Raw genomic sequence first — 19,771 nt, forward strand, 5'->3', positions numbered from 1 at the left:
TAGAGTTAGCCAGTGTCAGGGATACACAACACTAATGGAAACATAAATCAATTCCATAGAAACCTTCTTCCTAGATACCATTCTACAAGCCATAACTGAAGGACCCTTAAGGTGGAGAAAGAATAAACCCTAAACCACGGGCACTGGCTGCTAATTCCCAGGGCCAGAATTGTGTTCCCCCACAGTGAGCTGTTGGTCAGGAAGACACAAAGTCCCCAAAATAATAGAGGCCATTTCCAAAATACTTGGTTATCTGCCGAAGTTAAGATGATAGTCCCTATTGCTGTAGACATCACAGTCTATGGCCACAGGACATCAAATGACCATGCTGAAAATGAGAGGGAATCTGGTTCCCTCCCAGCCAGCCTTCAATTCCCCCTACAGTGGTGGCATAAAAATAAAAGAGGGGGTCTGGGAAAGTGGCTGAAGGTTGAAGGCACTTGCTTTCGAAGCCTGCTGGCCTAAGTTTCATTCCTCAGTATCCATGCAATGCTAAATGCACGAAGTAGCTCATGTATTTGGAGTTTTGTTTGCAGCAAGAGGTCCTGATGCACTCCTATTCTCTCTCTCTCTCTCTCTCTCTCAAACAAATAAATAAAAATATAAAATAAATACAAGAGGGATAAGTTAAAAAGAAATGGGTTCAGTAGGGTAGGACAGAAGAGTATTGTGGGAGGGGATTATGATCAGGTCCATTCTTTCTATATGTATGAAGGATGTCAATAAATTTATTTTAAGAAGAAGCCCTAGTTTTAGTGAGGTTAGTGACAAAGGAGGACACTTGCCTTCTTCTCTGGCACTGGATATGTCATCTCTGTCACAGCCTCCAGGGCTCAGGTCATGCGCTCTTGCTGATAGCCAAAGTACCATGTTTATGGGGATGGTGGTAGACACTGAGGACACTGAAAAGTCATCAAAGTAGAAAATAAAAGGCTGTCCAAAGCCTAGGGCAACTTGCTGCAGAGGGGGGACAAAAATGTAAGAGCCATATGGTTCATAGGGGATCTTTGGGGTGCTGTCCTCCAAAAATGAACTGAATGAAGTGCTTATGACCCCACACAAGACAGGATGGTACTAAGCCATCATCATTCATAACACACATGATTACCAATTCCCACACAAGACTAGGAAGGTATTAACCCATCATCATTCATGACCCACAGTGGTTCCCAATACCCACATAATTCCAGGAAGGTACTAAACATACCATCACACTGACATCTAGGTGGAGGAGGACAAAAGGATGGGAACAGAGAAACCAAAGGAAGGACTACCTTGAAAGGGGAGGGTCCCCCGGGGATGATGGAGCAGCAAAGAGGAGGGAAAAACAGGATAAAGAAAGGGAATTTCATCCAATTACTGTATGTTGATATGTTAAGGTTATCAATTTAAAACATAAATACTCTGGGCTAGGGAGATGACTCAGTCTTTAAAGATACTTGCTTGCAAAGCCTGACACCCATGTTCAATTCACTAGTCCTCATGTAAAGCCAGATGCACAGAGTAGTGGACACAACTGGAGTTATTGGCAGTGGTAGGAGTCCCTGGCACTACCAATCTCTCTCTCTCCCCCCTTGAAGATGTATAAATATTCAAAAAGAAATACTCCTCTTCATGGGAGGCTCCCATGTGCATATGAGGTGTATATATACTATTAAACACTATTTGTTACCTATGTATTCATACACACAGACTCCATACTGTCATCACTGGAATCTGCTTGGATTCATTCCAGGATCCCCTGAAGAAACAAAAGCCTGTGGATACTCAAGGTTTTAAATCATCTACTCACATCCTCTTGTGTACTTTAATTTAAATCTTCCCTATATTATTTCTAATGCCATATGTATATTATGATACTTTGAATAGATAGCTCCCAATATATTCAGTGTTTTACTACTTTGTAGTTTGCATCTGCAGTCATCTGGCTGGAGTTGGTTTCACTGAGCAGATCTTAAGGTGTGGTAGAGGGTTTGAGATTTCAGTCTAAAGATATGCAAAGTGTGCTGTGTTGTGTGGCATCTTTACAGTTGTGCTTCTCTCCCTGCTTAGTCCAATGAAAGCAGGCCAGCTTCTTTTGCCATTATGGAACTTCCCCTGGACCTGTAAGCTTCAATAAATATCCCTTCCTCCATAACTGTGCCTGGTCTGGAAGTTCATCTCAGAGAACCTGAAGCTGTCTGCTTCATATATATTGTCGAGGTAGGGTCTCATTATAACTTAGGCTGACCTAGAATTAACTATGTATTCTCAAAGTATCCTTGAACTCAGTGTGATCCTCCTATCTCTGCCTCCCCAGTGCTGAGATTAAAAGTGTGTACCACCACACCCATCTTATATAATGTAAATTTTATGTAAATGATTGCTATGCTACTTAGGAATATTAAAGATGTCTTTAATTCAATATAGATGCAATTTTTACCACTTTTTATTCAGAAATTACATGGTCAGGGGCTGGAGAGATGGCTTAGTGATTAAGATGCCTGCCTGAGAAGCCCAAGTACCCAGGTTCAATTCCCCAGTACCCACATAAGCCAGATGCATAAAGTGGTGCATGCATCTGGAGTTTGTTTGCAGTGGCTGAGGCCCTGGAGTACTCATTCTCTCTATATCTGCCTCTTCCTCTCCCAGACTCCCTCTTAAATAAATAAATAAATTGATAAATAAAATCTTTTTTAAATGACATGATCATTTGAATAGACACTCTAAATGCTCTGAAATATTTGTATCTCTTCATGATTAAAGTTCTGAGGAAATTAGAGATAGAATGTACACACCTCAACACAGGCTGTGTATGATAAATTTATAGCAAGTATTATTCTAAATAGGGAAATTCTGAAATTTTCCCTAAAATCTGGAATAAGACAAGAGTTCCCAGTCTCTCTATCCTTACTCAATATAGTTTTTGATGGGCTGGAGAGATGGCTCAGTGGTTAAAGGCACTGGCTTGCAAAGCCTGAGAGCCTAGGTTTGATTCCCCAGTACCATCATAAAACTGGATGCATAAACTGGCACATACATCTGGAGCGATTTTGAAGTGATAGGAGTCCCTGGTTCATTCATATTCTCTCTCTGTGTCTTTCTCACTTTCACTCTTGATCTCATGTTTGCTCTCCCAAATAACTAAATAAAATTTTTTAAAAAAATTTATACTGCTTCTGTTTGGTGACTTTGCCAGTGCAGTATGATTGGAACAAAAGAAATAAGTACAGAAACAGAAAAGGATGATGTCTAATTATCCCAGTTTTCACATAGTATGATTCTATATTTAAATGATCTTCCTTTCCTATCATTTAGCTATCATAAATAATTTGGACAAAGAAAGAGTATATAAAATTAGTACACAAAATCCAGCATTTATTTTTCAACCATGGGCATGCCAGGGTAGTTATCCACTGCAAATGAACTCCAGATGCATGCATCACCTTGTGCATCTGGCTTACGTGGGTCATCACACCAGGGTCCTTTGGCTGTGTAGGCAAGCACCTTAAACACTAAGCCATATCTACAGCTCTAAACCTAGAATCTTTTTAAAAATATATATAAAAAAAAACATATCAAGAAAGATAGCAGGTACAATTCAATTCACATTATTTTCAAAAATAATAAAATATTTATGATGAAATTTAACTAATGAGTAAAATGAATGAACTCTATAATAAAAGTATTAAACCACCAAAGAAAGAAATTTAAAAATTGTGAAGGGATGGGATGATGGCTCAGTGGTACAGCACTTACCTAGTATGTACGAGGCCCTGGGTTTATACCCTGGCATAAAAAAGGTATGCATTTAAATTAAGTATGTTGCTGTGATAGTTTGAATGTATGTATCACATAGACTCAAGTGATTTATTAAAGCATGTAACTTGGGTTTCCAGCTGCCTGGTTGAAGGAAATGTCAGTGGAGGAGGATCCTGGGATCCAGCCCCAAAGTGCCTCTGGGGGCAGTTCTGCATTCCAGCCCAAAGGTATGCAATGAGATCTGAGGTCTGGTGGGGTCCCTCCTTGCTGCTGGTTTGGTATTCGCTGTCTGGTGATAATTCCTGTCCCTGTGCTTGAATTTATGAAGGTGAGTCAGCTTTTTCCATCATTTGGTGGAACTTCCCTGATCTGTAATCTTGAAATCATCCCCTTCCTCCCCTAAAATGTGGCTGGTTTGGATGTTTATCCCAGCAACATAAAGCTTTCCACAAGAGTTGCATATAAAATTTACCTTAATAAAGCTTTTTAGTTTTTTATTAAAGTTCTAGAGCTACTGAGGTTCTAAGTTAGGGCAGCCGAAGCATGTGGTGAGCTAGATGAACAAAGATGTGCAGATGAGAGCAATGAGTAACCAAAAGTTAAGGGAGACTTGAGAGAGAACACCTCAAAGAGTTGTTGAGAGCTGGAAGGACCAATTGAAGGCACACTGTTAAGAGGTAAATAAAGAAAAAGGACTAGAACATGTTACTGTTAACGATTTAGTAGCTGAAATCACTCCAAAAGGCAGAGCCCTGTTACCTGACAATGTAAAGACAGAGAATAATAGCATTCCTTGCTCAGCATGCCAGTCTTTAAGGTTGAATTGGCTTGTATGTTTCTGTGGTTTTATTTCTGAAAGTAAAACTTGCCATAAATTAGAAATAAGTTTCCCAAAATAAGTCCTTTTTTTAATGATGGTATACAGTTTTCAGTAATGATGATTGATTTTTCCTAAATGTGTTATTCTAATAAATATCTTATGAATGAAAAAAATTAATTTCTAGAAGATGGAAGGAACTTTCATATTCATTTATATACAGAGTTTATATTGTGAAAATGGATATCTAATGAAATGCAATGTAAAAGATTCAATGCAATCTCTATCAATATTGCAGTGAAGTTATTCACAAAATTGTAATAAAGAACATGGGGGCTGTAGAGATGGCTCAGCAGTTCAAGATGCTTGTTTAAAAAGTTTGTCTGCCTGGGTTAAATTCCCCAGTTTCCACATAAAGCCAGATGCACAAATGACACATGTATTTGGGTTCATTTATAACAGCAAGAGGTCCTGGCATGCCCATACTGTCTCTCGTCTCATAATAAATGTTTTTTTAAAAGATCATGGGAACAAAAGTCTCTCAAAATTAGAAAAAAAAGCCAAGAAACAAAACCCCAGTATTTTATAGTAAAGTCCTACAAGTGACAGAATATTTAACTTGAAAATATACCATAAAGTCATAGGAACAAATACACCATGATGCTGGCACAAAAACAGATAAATGGCTTCAACTTCAACAAAGTTTAAAGTTAAATTTTAATTTAACGAATTAACCTGTACAGGGCATCTCCCTTCAGCACACAGGAAGTGCCCCATACAGGGCATCACCCTTGCTTGTCAGCAGCCCTGGATCTGGCCTTCTGTCTGGCTGCTGTTTCCTTTTGGCTCACCCCTGATGACCAGGGACAGTGGTCAGGTTGGGGGCCCTGCTCAGTCTTCCTCAGAGGTTCTGGCAGTGAGGCAGAATGTGTGCTCCTGGTCCTGCTCACTGGTGACAAATGAAACTTACTCCTGAAGTCTGGTTATGTTCTTGATCCAAGAACTCAATGGATTCACTTCATTAGAGTCTCCCAGCAGACCCGTGTCACTACCTTGTTCCCACTTTACAGATGAGAATAAAAAAAAAAGCAAAGGAGGGAGAGAGGGAAGGCAGAGGAGAGAGATACTGCTGGGATTTAAACCTTGCTGTATTTAGCTCTGTGCTGTTTTTTTTTTTTTAATTTTATTATTCTATTATTGGCAGTACTGAGCACTGAACCCAGGGTTTCACACATGCTAGACAAGCACTGTAGCTTTAAGGTATATTCCTACTCTTGACTTGTTTCTCTTAAAAATCCAGCTGTAGTAGTGTGCATAGTTAAAATATTTGGGGGCTGAACAAGTGTGATGGTGGATGCCTTTAATCCCAGCACTCCAGAGGCAGAGGTAGGAGGATTGCTGTGAGTTCGAGGCCACCCTGAGACCACATAGTCAATTTCAGGACAGCCTGTGCATAGCAAGAACCTACCTCAAAACAAAAACAAAATAAAACTCTCTCTCTCTCTCTCTCTCTCTTTCTCTTTCTCTCTCTCTCTCTCTCTCTCTCTCTCTCTATATATATATATATATATATATACATATACACAGTTCTGAAGAGATGGCTCAGTGGTTAAAGACACTTGCCTGCTTGCAAAGCCTGTTGGCCTAGGTTCAGTTCTCCAGTACCTACATAAAGTCAGATACAAAAAGTATCACATGCATCTGGAGTTTGTTTATAATAACAAGAGTCCCTGACATGAACCTTCTTTCTTTCTTCTTTCTTTCTTTCTTTCTTTCTTTCTTTCTTTCTTTCTTTCTTTCTTTCTTTCTTTCTTTCTTTCTTTCTTTCTTTTTCTTTCTCCTTATCTCAAACAAATAGAAGAAAAAAAAATTACAAATAAAAATAAGCCAGCACTTAGGAGGCAGAGAGAGGAGGATCACCATGAGTTCAAGACCAGCCTGAGACTACATAGTGAATTCCAGGTCAGCCTGGGGTGGAGTGAAAAATGAATAAAAATAAAATTAAATTAAAAATTTGAAAAGATTTACATAGGCCCTGGCCACCTGAAATCCAGTTTTCAAGCTTGTGTGACAAGGAGTATATCTACTGGGTCATCTTAGCTTCCTCCCTTTTTAAAAGGCAAACTTGAACTGGAACACATGACAATCCTGTGTCATCCATGTGATTTTCAAGTGCTTGATTAAGCCATATGCCATCATGCCCACCTTTGCCTCAGTCTTTTAAGTGGAGAAGCAATCAGACATTACCTTCTTAAACCATTACTGAGTGGGTTTTTCAAGCTGGGTGTGGTGGCGCACACCTTTGATCCCAGCACTCTTATTAACTTTGAGTGTGCCTTCTCAAAAGTCACCTGCTGACAAGATTTACCTGTAACCACCTTATTCCACCACTTCCCCTTGGCCCCCACTCACAAAGAGAAATTTCAGGGTCTGACCTAAGCCCAAAATGCTGTTTCTTTAGCCCGCTCACTATAAACAATGTCCTTTTCACTACTCAGTGATTCTTTTGTGATTGGGTTTTCTGTTTTTGCTTTTGTTTAGCAAATTTAAGCTCTGGCAGTGACTTTTCTGTCCAAGGTGACCATCCAGCCTAATACTGACATGTTAACTAATGTCACTGGACACAAGAAGCTGTCTCAGCCAGAAAGCTTGCTTGAGTTCAAGACCAGCCTAACTACATAGCAAAGCATTGCCCTTCCCCCACCTTAAAAAAGAGGAAGAGAGAGAGAATTGGCAAGACAGGAGCAGGAACTGCAGCAGCCCTGCCAGCAAGCTAGAGCTCCATGCAGGAATTTTTAAAAATAGTTTTATTTATTTGCAAACAGAGAGAGATGGAAGAGAGAATGTACATGCCAGTGCCTCCAACAAACAACCAGATGCATGTGCTGCTTTGTGACTTTGGCTTTATGTGGACACTGAGGATTTGAACCCCAGTCATTAGGCTTTGCAGGTAAGTGTCTTAACCATTGAATCATCTCCCCAGTCCTTTTAATTATATATATATATATATATATATATATATATATATATATATATATATATGTATATATATATGCATATATATTTATGTATATATATCATTAGAAGGAAATAAAATATATATGCATATATATACATATATATACATACACGTATACACATATACACATACATATATATGTATGTATGTGTGTATATATATATATATATATATATATATGTATGTATGTATATGGGGGACTGCCAGGGCCTCTAGCCACTACATACCAACTCCAGATGCATGTGCCACTTTGTGCATCTGGCTTTATGTGGATACTGGGATATTGAGCTCAGGTTGTAAGCTTTGCAGGCCAGTGCCTTAACCACTCAGCCATCTCTCCAGCCCCCACTATTTGATTTTTGAAATTATTTATTTATTTGATAGAATGTGTATTGGTGCATCACGGCCTTCTGCCACTGAAAATGAACTCTGTACACATGTGCCACTTTGTGCCTGGATTTACATGGGCACTTAGTCTACAACCCAGGCCATTAACATTAAGCTTTACAAACATGTACCTTTAACTGAAAATCCATCTCTACATGCCAACAGTAAGTTTTGGAAAGGTATCCTGCATCTATGACCTAGAGATGGAGTTCAGAGGTAGAGTGAGTGTTTAGAAAATGCGAAGCCCTGGCTCTGATCCCCAATCAAAATTTAAAAATAATATATGGGCCTAGTGACTGACACCTGCCATTTTAGTACTAGAGACACCAAGAGGATGAGAAATTCAAAGTCATCTTTAGCTACACAGCAGGTTTGAAGCCAACCTGGGTTACACAAAACTCTGTCTCTGTGGTGGTTTGATTCAGGTATCCCACATAAACTTAGGTGTTCTGAATGCTAGATTCCCAGATGATGTCAATTGCCACTGTTTGGCATACTCTCCTGTTCCTGTTGCCCACCTGATGTTGTCCGGGGGTAATATATACCCTCTTCTCATGCCATAGTTTTCCCTGCCATCAGAGAGCTTTCTCCCCTCAAGCCTATAAGTCAAAATAAACCTCTTTTTCCCACAAGCTGCTTTTGGTTGGGTGATTTCTATCAGCAACGTGAGCCTGACTGCAACAGTAAAGTGGTACAGAGGGGTGGGATTGCTGCGAGATACCTGACTGTGTGGCTTTGGCCTTTTGGAGCTGCTTTTCAAGAGCAATGCTGAAGGCTTTGAAACCTTTGCCTAAGAGATACCTTGCAGTGCTGAAAGTACAGCTTGATGGACTATTCTTGTCAGAGTTGAAAGACCTGAATGCAGTAAGAATTATGTACTGTGACATTTGGTTTATGAGGGTAAGAAAGAGCTTTGCCTGGGCTGGGCTAGCAGTTTGTGGGGGAAACTTGTTGTTATGCCTGGGTCCTGAGAAGTTGTGCAGGGTGGCTTTGTGTAGAAATGAACTGATGTGAGCAGAGGGATATGGCACAGAAAGAAAAATCTTTGCATGAAGTGTAGCCCATTCATCTGCAGTTGAGAGATTGCAACCTTTGAGATTGGGCCAGCTGACCTGCACTGGTGCAACAGAAAGAATGTAGACTCTTTAGTAGGGGCCTGAGTGCTCAAGAAGTGTCCTGTTCTTCAAAGTCTGCTTTATTCCCACCCTGGATTAACAAATTGGCACCCTACCTGGTATTGTGGAGTATAAGAAATGCTGGAAAAGAGAGGGTCATTGAGTTTGCAACACAGTCTTGCATTTTGGAAATGGCTATGGGCAGTGTGAAGCAGGTTTACTGGATGCCTACATGGAGACCCCATGGGGCCATGAGGAGGAATTGTGGATTGCAGTGGCGACACAGTGGAGATGCCGGGACCACAAGATGGCTTCCAAGGACAGCTGCTGGCCCTGGATGAAGTTTTCCAGGACTGTGAGTAGTCTAGCTGGAGGGGCAGAATTGGAAATCCAGAGACTTACTGCTGGTTAGAGTTATCAGACTGGGAGATTTGTCACTAGCTAGAGTTTTTGGTCTTGAAGCTACAGAGTTTGTTGTTTGCCCTGGTTGTTTTAAATCTTGTATTGGCTGAATATTTCTTTGCTATACCCAATGCCATCTTCTGTATTGTGAGTGTTTATTCTGTGCCATTATGGTTTTTTGAGGTTGTTTTTTGGGAGTTATGGCTCAATTAAAAGATCTTGGACTATGGGGATGTATGAACATCATTGGAATTGATGAAAACTACGGGACCTTTTAAGGTTAGATGAATGCATTGCATTTTATATCATGTCTGGTTATCAGTTTATGGGGGCCAGGGGTGGAATGTGGTACTTTGATTCAGGTGTTCTCCATAAACTTAGGTGTCCTGAATGCTAGTTTCCCAGCTGATGGAGATTTGGAAATTAATGCTCCTCAAGTGCCATGCACACTTTCTTTCTTTCTCTCTCTCTCTCTCTTTCTTTCTTTCTTTTTTTTTTTTTTTTTTTTTGAGCTAGGGTCTCACTGTAGTTCAGGATGACCTGGAATTCACTAAAGAGTTTCAGAGTGGTCTCAAACTCATGGTGATCTCAGCCTCCCAAGTGCTGGTATTAAAGGTATGTGCCACCACACCTGGCTTCACATTTTCTTTTCTGTTTATTTTATTTCTTGTATAGTTAAGAGAGAATGGGTACATCATGGTCTCCAGCCACTGAAAATTAACTCTAGGTACATGTGCCACTTTGTGCATCCAGTTTTATATGGGTACTGGGGACTCAAACCTGGGCCATCAGGCCTTGAAAGAAGGTGACTTTATCTCCTTTGCATTGTTTATTTATGTATTTATTTACTTTATTTATTTATTTCGGCTTTTCAAGGTAGGGTCTCATTCTAGCACAGGCTGACCTGGAATTCATTCTGTATTCTCAGCTTGGCCTCAAACTCAAGGTGCCCTCCTACCTTTGCCTTCCAAGTGCTAGAATTAAAGGTGTGTGTCACCATGACCAACTTGTTTTTTGTTTTTTTTTTTTTAAGGTTTATTTCTACTTATTTGAGGGAGACAAAGAAGCATATGTTATGTTATGATGCAAAAATATATACATTATAACACAAGAAACATAAAAAATCAAGACAATATAAATCCACCAAAAAGTATTAGAGCATAAGAAATGACCTCTAGTGAGACTGATTTAGAGGAAATACCTGAGAATGATTTCAAAAGAATGATTATAAATGTGTTCAAAGAATTCAAAGAGGAAGTCTAAGAAATTAAAGAAGACAAAGGAAACCAATTTAATGAAATAAGGAGGAAAATACAGACATAAATAAGGAAATATAAAGATAAAGAAAGCATAGTCAGAATTATTAGAAATGAAGAACACAATCAATGAAATAAAAACCTCTGTAGAAAATCTCACCAGTAGAATGGATGAAGGAGAGGACAGAATGTCTAAACTGGAAGACCAGGTAGCACATCTAATACTGTCCAACAAAGAGAATGGCAAACTAATAGGAAAGTATGAATGGGAATTTCATGGTATTCAGGACACTATTAAAAGATCAAACATAATAATTCAAGGTATAGTAGAAGGAGAAGATTTTTACTCCAAAGTCACAGTAGGAATTTTCAACAAAATCATAGAAGAAAACTTCCCCCAGATTAGGAAAGCAATACCATTGTTGATAAAGGAATCCTTTAGAACACTAAACAAACAAAACCTGGAAAGAACCTCTCCTTGCTATATTATAGTTAAATTACCAAACATAAATCGAAGACAATATATTGAAAGCAGTTTGGTAGAAAAATCAACTCACATACAAAGGCAAGCCCATCAGGATCACAGCAGATTACTCAACACAAACTTTATGAGACAGGCTTGGAATGATGTATTCTAGGTTCTGAAGGATAACAATTGTCAATCAATGTTAATTTATCCTACAAATCTATTCATTCACATAGAAGGAGAAATAAAGGCATTTCACAACAAAAGCAGGCTAAAAGAATATTTGAAGACAAAATCAGCTCTATAGAAAATTTTGAAAGGATCCTCCATGTGGGAAAAAAGGAAAGCATAACATATAAGGAACCTGGAAAAAAAAAAAACAAAAAAAAAAACCATACTCAAATACTAGTTAATTCAAGAGAGCAAAGATTAAACTGGAAGAACTACAAACAAAAAAAATGGCAAAAATAAATACATACCTTTCAATATTAAACTTAATATCAATGGCTTCAATGCCCCACCCAAACGACATAGGTTTGCAGACTGGGTTAAAAAGCAGGATCCTTCAATTTGTTGCCTCCAGGAAACTCACCTTTCTACAAAGTATGAACCCTATCTTAGGGTGAAAGGTTGGAAAAAGGTGTTTCAAGCAAATGGGCCTAGTAAACAAGCAGGGGTTGCTATCCTAATATCTGAAAAGGTAGACTTCAGTTCAACATTAGTTAGGAAAGATAAGGAATGTCACCTTATATTGATTAAAGGCACACTCCAACAGGAGGACATTACATCCTAAACATATATGCATCTAACTTCATCAAACAAACACTATTAGAACTAAGGTCACAGGTAACACCAAACACAGCTGTAGTGGGTGACTCAAACACCTGACTCTCATCAACTGACAGGTCATTCTGGCAAAAAGCAAACAGAGAGGCATCTGGGTTAAATTAGGTCATAGAACAAATGGACCTAACAGATATATACAGGACATTTCATCTAAATGCTGCAGAATACACATTCTTTTCAGGAGAACATGGAACATTCTCTAAAATAGGCCATATGTTAGGACACAAAGCAAATCTTAACAAATACAGGAAAATTGAAATAATTCTACTCAGTCTATCTGACTATAATGGGATCAAACTACAAATCAATAGGAAAAAAAGTTATATAGCATTCACAAAATCATGGAAACTAAACAATACACTAATAAATATGAATGGGTCAATGAAGAAATCAAGAAGGAAATAAAAAACATTCAGAGTCAAATGATAATGAGAACACAACATACAAAAACCTATGGGACAAAATTAAGGCAGTTCTAAGAGAGAAATTTATAGCTTTTGGTGCCTATATTAAGAAATTAGAAAGGTCTCAAGAAAATAACTGAATGCTTTACCTAAAGCATTGGAAAAAGAAGAACAAGGCAAACCAAAAATCAGCAGATGGAAAGATAATAAAGATTAGGGCAGAAATCAATGAAATGGAAACAAACAAACAACAAAAAATCCAAAGAATTAGTAAAACAAAGAGTGGGTTCTTTGAAAGGATAAATGAGATTGATAAACCCTTACCAAATCTGACCAAAAGAAAGAGAGAAGAGATACAAATTAATAAAATTAGAGATGAAAAAGGCAGATACCAGGGAAATTCAAAAAATCATAGGGACATACTATAAGAACATATACTCCACTAAGTTTGAAAATCTGAAAGAAATGGATGATTTACCTGATTTATATGACCTACCTAAATTAAATCAAGATGAAATTAAGCACTTTAATAGACCTAAAAAAAGTTTGGAGGTCTAAGAAGTTATCAAAAATCTCCCAACTAAAAAAACATCCAGGCCCAGATGGACTCACTGGTGAATTTTACCAGACCTTCATGGAAGAACTAACACCAATGCTTCTTGTACTTTTTCAAAATATAGAAAAAGAAGGAATCTTACTAAACCCCTTTTATGAAGCTAGCATCATCTTGATACTAAAACCAGGCAAAGATAGAACAAGAAAAGAAAATTACAGACCAATCTCCCTCATGAATATAGATGCAAAAATTCTCAACAAAATATTGGCAAACAGAATACAAGAATATATCAGAAAGATCATTCACCCTGACCAAGTAGGCTTTATCTCAGAGATGCAAGGATGGTTCAACGTATGCAAATTGATAAATAGAAAACATTATATAAATGGACTGAAAGACAAAAATCACATGATTATCTCATTAGTTGCAGAAATGCATTTGACGAAATCCAACATCTCTTCAAGATAAAAATCCTACAGAGACTGGGACTAGAAGGAACATATCTCAACATAATAAAGGCTATTTATGACAAGCCTACCACCAACATATTACTAAATGGAGAAGACCTTGAGTCTTTTCCACTAAAATCAGGAACAAGACAAGGGTGTCCACTGTCCCCACTTTTATTTAGTATATTACTGGAAGTCTTAGCCATAGCAATAAGGCAAGAGACACACATAAAATGGATACAAATTGGAAAGGAAGTGGTCAAGTTATCATTATTTGCAGATGACATGATTCTGTACATAAAGGATCCTAAAGACTCTATCAGAAAACTGTTAGAGCTGACTAACACCTATAGTCATGTAGCAGGATACAAAATAAACACATAAGGCCTTCCTATATGCTAACAATAAACACACATAGGATGAAATCAGAGAATCACTCCCATTCAAAATTGCATAAAAAACTAAATAAAGTACTTTGGAATGAACCAAACCAAGGAAGTGAAGGAGCTCTACAATGAAAACGTTAGAACACTCAAGTGAGAAATAGTGGAAGACACTACAAAATGGAAAAAACATCCCTTGTTCTTGGATCAGAAATATCAATATTTTGAAAATGGCAACCTTACCAAAAGCAATCTACATATTTAATGCAATCCCCATCAAAATTCCAATGGCATTCTTCATGCAAATAGAAAAAAATTAAAAAAAAATCATTTGGAAACACAAAAAATCTCAAATATCTAAAACAATTTTTAGCAACAAAAATAAGTCTGTTGGTATTACCATACCTACTTTGAACCTATACTACAGAGTCAGAGTAACAAAAATAGCATGATATTGACACAAAAACAGACATGTAGGTCAATGGAGCAGAATAGAGGAACCAGATGTAAACCTGGGTAGCTATAACCCCCTGATATTTGACAAAAATGCCAAAAATTCTCATTGGATAAAAGACAGCCTATTCAGCAAATGGGGCTGGGAAAACTGGATATGTATCTGTAGAAGGATGAAAATAGATCCTTATCTATCTCCATGCACAAGAATTAAGTCCAAATGGATCAAAGACCTTAACATCCAATCTGAAACTCTGAAATTGCTAGAGGAAAAAGTAGGAGAAACCCTTCAACATATTAGTCTTAGTATGGTCTTTCTAAACAGAACCCCAATTGCTCAGGCAATAAAACCACAGATTAATGACTGGGACCTCATGAAATTACAAAACATTTGTATAGCCAAGGAAACTGAATAGAGCAAAGAGGCAACTCACAGAATGGGAGAAAATCTTTACCAGCTATACATCTAGCAGAGGATTAATATTCAGGATATACAAAGAACTCAGAAAATTAAATAATAATAATAAGAAATCAAACAACTCAATTAAAAAATGGGCCATGGAAACAAAAAGAGAGTTCTAAAAAGAAGAAATACAGATGGCATATAAGCATCTAAAAAAAATGTTCTACATCCCTAGCCATCAGGGAAATGCAGATTAAAACTATGTTGAAATTCCTGTCAGATTGGATACCATGATGAAAACTGTTAGGAGCCGTGCAGACGCTATTACAAGTTGGCGCCAGTTTCTGGCCTCTTATTGGTCACAGCTGGTGTAAATCAAGCACAGTGCACATGCTCCAACCCGTCGTGGGCCGATGCTAATGAGGCATCCAGAAAGTAACCAATCACTGGTGGCCACATATCTGCAGTTGACCAATCGTTTGTGGGTAAGCAGCCTAAAACCCTATATAAACAGTTGCCTTTCGTGGTTCTGGGTCTTCGCGTCTTCGCATCTAGCAGTTTGGCAGTCCCCAATAAAGTGTGTTCAGAAGAATCCTGATTGTGGCGTCCTCCTTGCTGGCGAGGCGGGCGTGACAAGTGGTGCCGAAACCCCGGGAATTGAAGAACATCTTGCACCAGCGAAGACCCCTGTTTTAAGGAGGATTCAGAACTGACACACAGGACGGACGGATCCGGACTTTTTTCTGAGAGGTATGCTGTCCTGGGAGGTTGATGCTATTGTTGTGATTTTCTTCTTGCCCTGTGTGCTCATTAAAGTGAAAGAGGGCCAGAGGACTTTAGCAGAACATCAGGACAGTATGTCAGAAACAGAAAAAAGGGAACAAAAAGGAAAACAGAATAAAAGGAAAGAACAAAATGTAATGAAGGTTAATGGTAAAAAGAAAACTAAGGTTAATGGTAAAAAGGAAACTAAGGTTAAAGATTTAGAAGGTAATAAAAGGAAGGAACAAAATGTAATGAAGGGTAATGATAAAAAGAAAACTAAGGTTAAAGATTTAGAAGGTAATAAAAGGAAGGAACAAAATGTAATGAAGGTTAATGATAAAAAGAAAACTAAGGTTAAAGATTTGGAAGGTAATAAAAGGAAGGAACAAAATGTAATGAAGGTTAATGATAAAAAGGAAACTAAGGTTAAAGATTTGGAAGGTAATAAAAGGAAGGAACAAAATGTAATGAAGGTTAATGATAAAAAGGAAACTAAGGTTAAAGATTTGGAAGGTAATAAAAGGAAGGAACAAAATGTAATGAAGGTTAATGATAAAAAGGAAACTAAGGTTAAAGATTTGGAAGGTAATAAAAGGAAGGAACAAAATGTAATGAAGGGTAATGATAAAAAGGAAACTAAGGTTAAAGATTTAGAAGGTAATAAAAGGAAGGAACAAAATGTAATGAAGGGTAATGATAAAAAGGAAACTAAGGTTAAAGATTTAGAAGGTAATAAAAGGAAGGAACAAAATGTAATGAAGGTTAATGATAAAAAGGAAACTAAGGTTAAAGATTTGGAAGGTAATGATTTGTATCCTTTATTAAGTGAATTCAAACATTTACATGTGGCAAGCTCATCAAGTTCTGAGACTGTTTCTGTAAGATCTTTTGAATCTTCAGATAGCAAAGGGGAGTTGGACTTGTATGATGAGGCTCTGTTAGAGGAGGAAGCTGACAGGTGTCAGGCTGAGAGATATCGCCCTGACCCACCTGTTGTGCCTTCTGCCCCACCTTTAACAAATAGGGAAGTACTGAGATACATGGAGGGAACTTCTTTCTGCAAGCCAAAAGAAATAAGAAAAATTCAACAAATATTTCCAGTGTTTGACGATCCAGCTCAGGGCTGATATCATGAGCCCATAGGACATAAACAGTTAAAAGATCTTGCAGAGTCAGTTAGGACGTATGGGACTAATGCCTCCTTTACTCAGGCTCAGGTAGAGAGGCTCACTGCTCATGCAATGACTCCTGCAGATTGGTATAATACAGTGAAAGCCTGCTTAACAATGGGACAATATCTTGATTGGAAATCTATCTATCAAGATGCCTGCGCCACTCAGGCTAGACACATTTAATTTTTTAAATTTGGACGTGATGGGTAGGTCAGCAGCAGACAGGCATTGTCTGCCACCATCACCAGTTTCAGAAAAAATAAAATGGAAAGATGTTATATCTAATCAATGGAAGGGCCCGGATCTTGTTTTAATAAGATCCAGGGGAGCTGTTTGTGTTTTTCCACAGGATCAAGATAATCCCATTTGGGTTCCTGCCAGACTGACGCGAGTGGTCAAAGAGAGTCCAGAAAAGGATGAAGATCGTGATTGCTGTGCTGATGATATTACCCCTGTTCAACCTGCTGGGGATATGGACAGAACCCCGTTGGGGAATACTCTCAGTATTCCCAAAACCTCTATCTGTAATTCATGATGCTGTTCTCCTAGTTCTATGACTTTGTTTAGAACCAAAAGAGATTTTGGGATTACTACAGCCATTGTGGCTGCTATTACTATACAAACTGCTGCGACTTTGAATAATTTATCAGATAATGTAGCTAATACTTTGGATGTTCAAACTTCTATTACTGCACAATTAAGAGGAGGGTTAATGATTGTTAATCAAAGAATTAATTTAGTGTAAGAACAAGTTGATACTTTATGGTAAATGGCACAATTGGGATATGAATGGAAAATGGATTGTGTATAATCTGTCACGCCAGTTATCACATTATTTGCTTACTAACTGGACTGCTGACCCATGTGAATTCAACATGAGTGGACTTGTTTTTGGTTACGGGATTATTGGACTGGATATAGAAAGCTACCCTTTATTTGAAGGAATGGGCTGGAATGGGTTCCATGATGCTGTTTATGATTGCTGCTGCAATCGGGTGTTTTTGGTGTTTCTGTAAAATGTGAAGTCAAAGACTCAGAGACATTGCTATGCTAGTGCAAGCATTTGCTGCACTGGAAATAGGACATTCACCTAACGCTTGATTGATAACTCTGAAACAATAGGGAGCTGAAACCAGTGATTGGTGCTTACTCTGGGCCTCGTTGGTACTTGCATGATGTGCCTGTGCATAATTTTACAATTGCTTGACCTGTACATTTCTCTCCCCTGTTAAGCTGTCTTGTGGCCTTTGCACCCTGAGAGCTTGTTCTCATTGCACCAGGTTAGGCATAAGACTTCTAGTTTTATTTCACACTCAGCCTTTGCACATCCCTGAGGAATAACTCATTGCACAGGATAAGGTGAGTTGTGAGTTTTCCAAGGCCTTATAACCTTGATCGCCTGTTGCCAGAAGTGGGAAAGGCTAGATCGGTGATTTGGTCCCTTGGTGTCTAAATAATAAAAAAGGGGGAGATGTTAGGAGCCGTGCAGACGCTATTACAAGTTGGCGCCAGTTTCTGGCCTCTTATTGGTCACAGCTGGTGTAAATCAAGCACAGTGCGCATGCTCCAACCCGTCGTGGGCCGATGCTAATGAGGCATCCAGAAAGTAACCAATCACTGGTGGCCACATATCTGCAGTTGACCAATCATTTGTGGGTAAGCAGCCTAAAACCCTATATAAACAGTTGCCTTTCGTGGTTCTGGGTCTTCGCGTCTTCGCATCTAGCAGTTTGGCAGTCCCCAATAAAGTGTGTTCAGAAGAATCCTGATTGTGGCGTCCTCCTTGCTGGCGAGGCGGGCGTGACAGAAAACAAGTGATCATAACAGCTGGCCAGGATGCGGAAAAAGTGGAATTCTTCTACACTGTTGGTGGGAATGCAATCTGATCCAGCCATTGTGGAAATCAGTGTGGAGGTTCCTAAGACAGCTAAAAATAGATCTACCATATGACCCAGCTATAGCACTCCTAGGCATATATCCTAAGGACTCATTACCTTAGAGATACTTGCTCAACCATGTTTATTTCTGCTCAATTCACAATTGCTAGGAAATGGAACCAGCCTATATGTCCCTCAACTGATGAGTGGATAATGAGGCTATGGCACATTTACAGAATGGAGTTCTACTCAGTGGTAAAGAAAAATGAACTTATGAAATTTGCAGGAAAATGGATGGATCTGGAAAGGATTATATTAAGTGAGGTACCCAGGCCCAGAAAGGCAAATGTTGCATGTTCTTTCTCATATGTGGATCCTAGCTACAAATGACTGTACTTCTGTGTGAGTAGGAAGAAAACTCAGTAGCATAGGCCAGTAAGCTAGAAAGGAGATATAAAGGGAATTACAAAGGGAGGGGGGAATTAGTAGGATGGTGTTGCAGTCCGGTTCGCATTGCTGGTAGAAATCACCCAACCAAGAGAAGCTTCTAGGAAAAAGAGATTTATTTTTGCTTACAGGCTCGAGGGCAAGCTCCACAATGGCAGGGGAAAACGATGGCATGAGCGGAGGGTGGACATCACCCCCTGGCCAGCATAAGGTGGACCACAGCAACAGGAGGGTGTGCCAAACACTGGCATGGGGAAACTGGCTATAAAGCCCATAAGCCCGCCCCCAACAGTACACTCCCTCTAGGAGGCATTAATTCCCAAATATCCATCAGCTGGGGACCTAGCATTCAGAACACCTAAGTTTATGGGGGATACCTGAATCAAACCACCACAGATGGTATTGTATATATGTAACTAGAAGAACTGATTAATGGGGTGAAAAGGCCTAAGTGAGGTGAGGATAAGAGACTGAGTAAAGGAAAGATGGATGAAGGTCTAATTAAAATCTAAGAGGATATAAATAAACCATATGGAAACCTAAGTTTTTGGATAATGAAACACTCAAGAGCCTAAGATTGTTACTAGAAAATTTTCAGTGCCAGGGAGAGGATACCCTCCAGTAAGTTGTTAACCAGGGAGGTCTCTGTTGTCCCCAATATATTACAGGCCATTGCTGAGGCTCTTGGTTTCCCACTAGGAATAAACAGTAATATCCTGTTGCTGAAGACTCCACATAGTTGGGCTGCAATGTCACTGAGAAATCCTACTGGAACTGAGCTGTAAACCTCCTCCTTGTAGACCAGCTGATAGA

The 19,771-nt window shown here is 38.8% G+C and overlaps 1 pseudogene; it reads left to right on the forward strand.

Annotated features, from left to right (window-relative positions):
• The first annotated feature begins 4,292 nt into the window (after nt 1-4,292).
• Nucleotides 4,293-4,557, forward strand: LOC101615314 (annotated as a pseudogene).
• The last annotated feature ends 15,214 nt before the right edge of the window (nt 4,558-19,771 follow it).

The sequence above is a fragment of the Jaculus jaculus genome, chromosome 3, assembly GCF_020740685.1.
Source record: "Jaculus jaculus isolate mJacJac1 chromosome 3, mJacJac1.mat.Y.cur, whole genome shotgun sequence".
NCBI lineage: Eukaryota > Metazoa > Chordata > Mammalia > Rodentia > Dipodidae > Jaculus > Jaculus jaculus.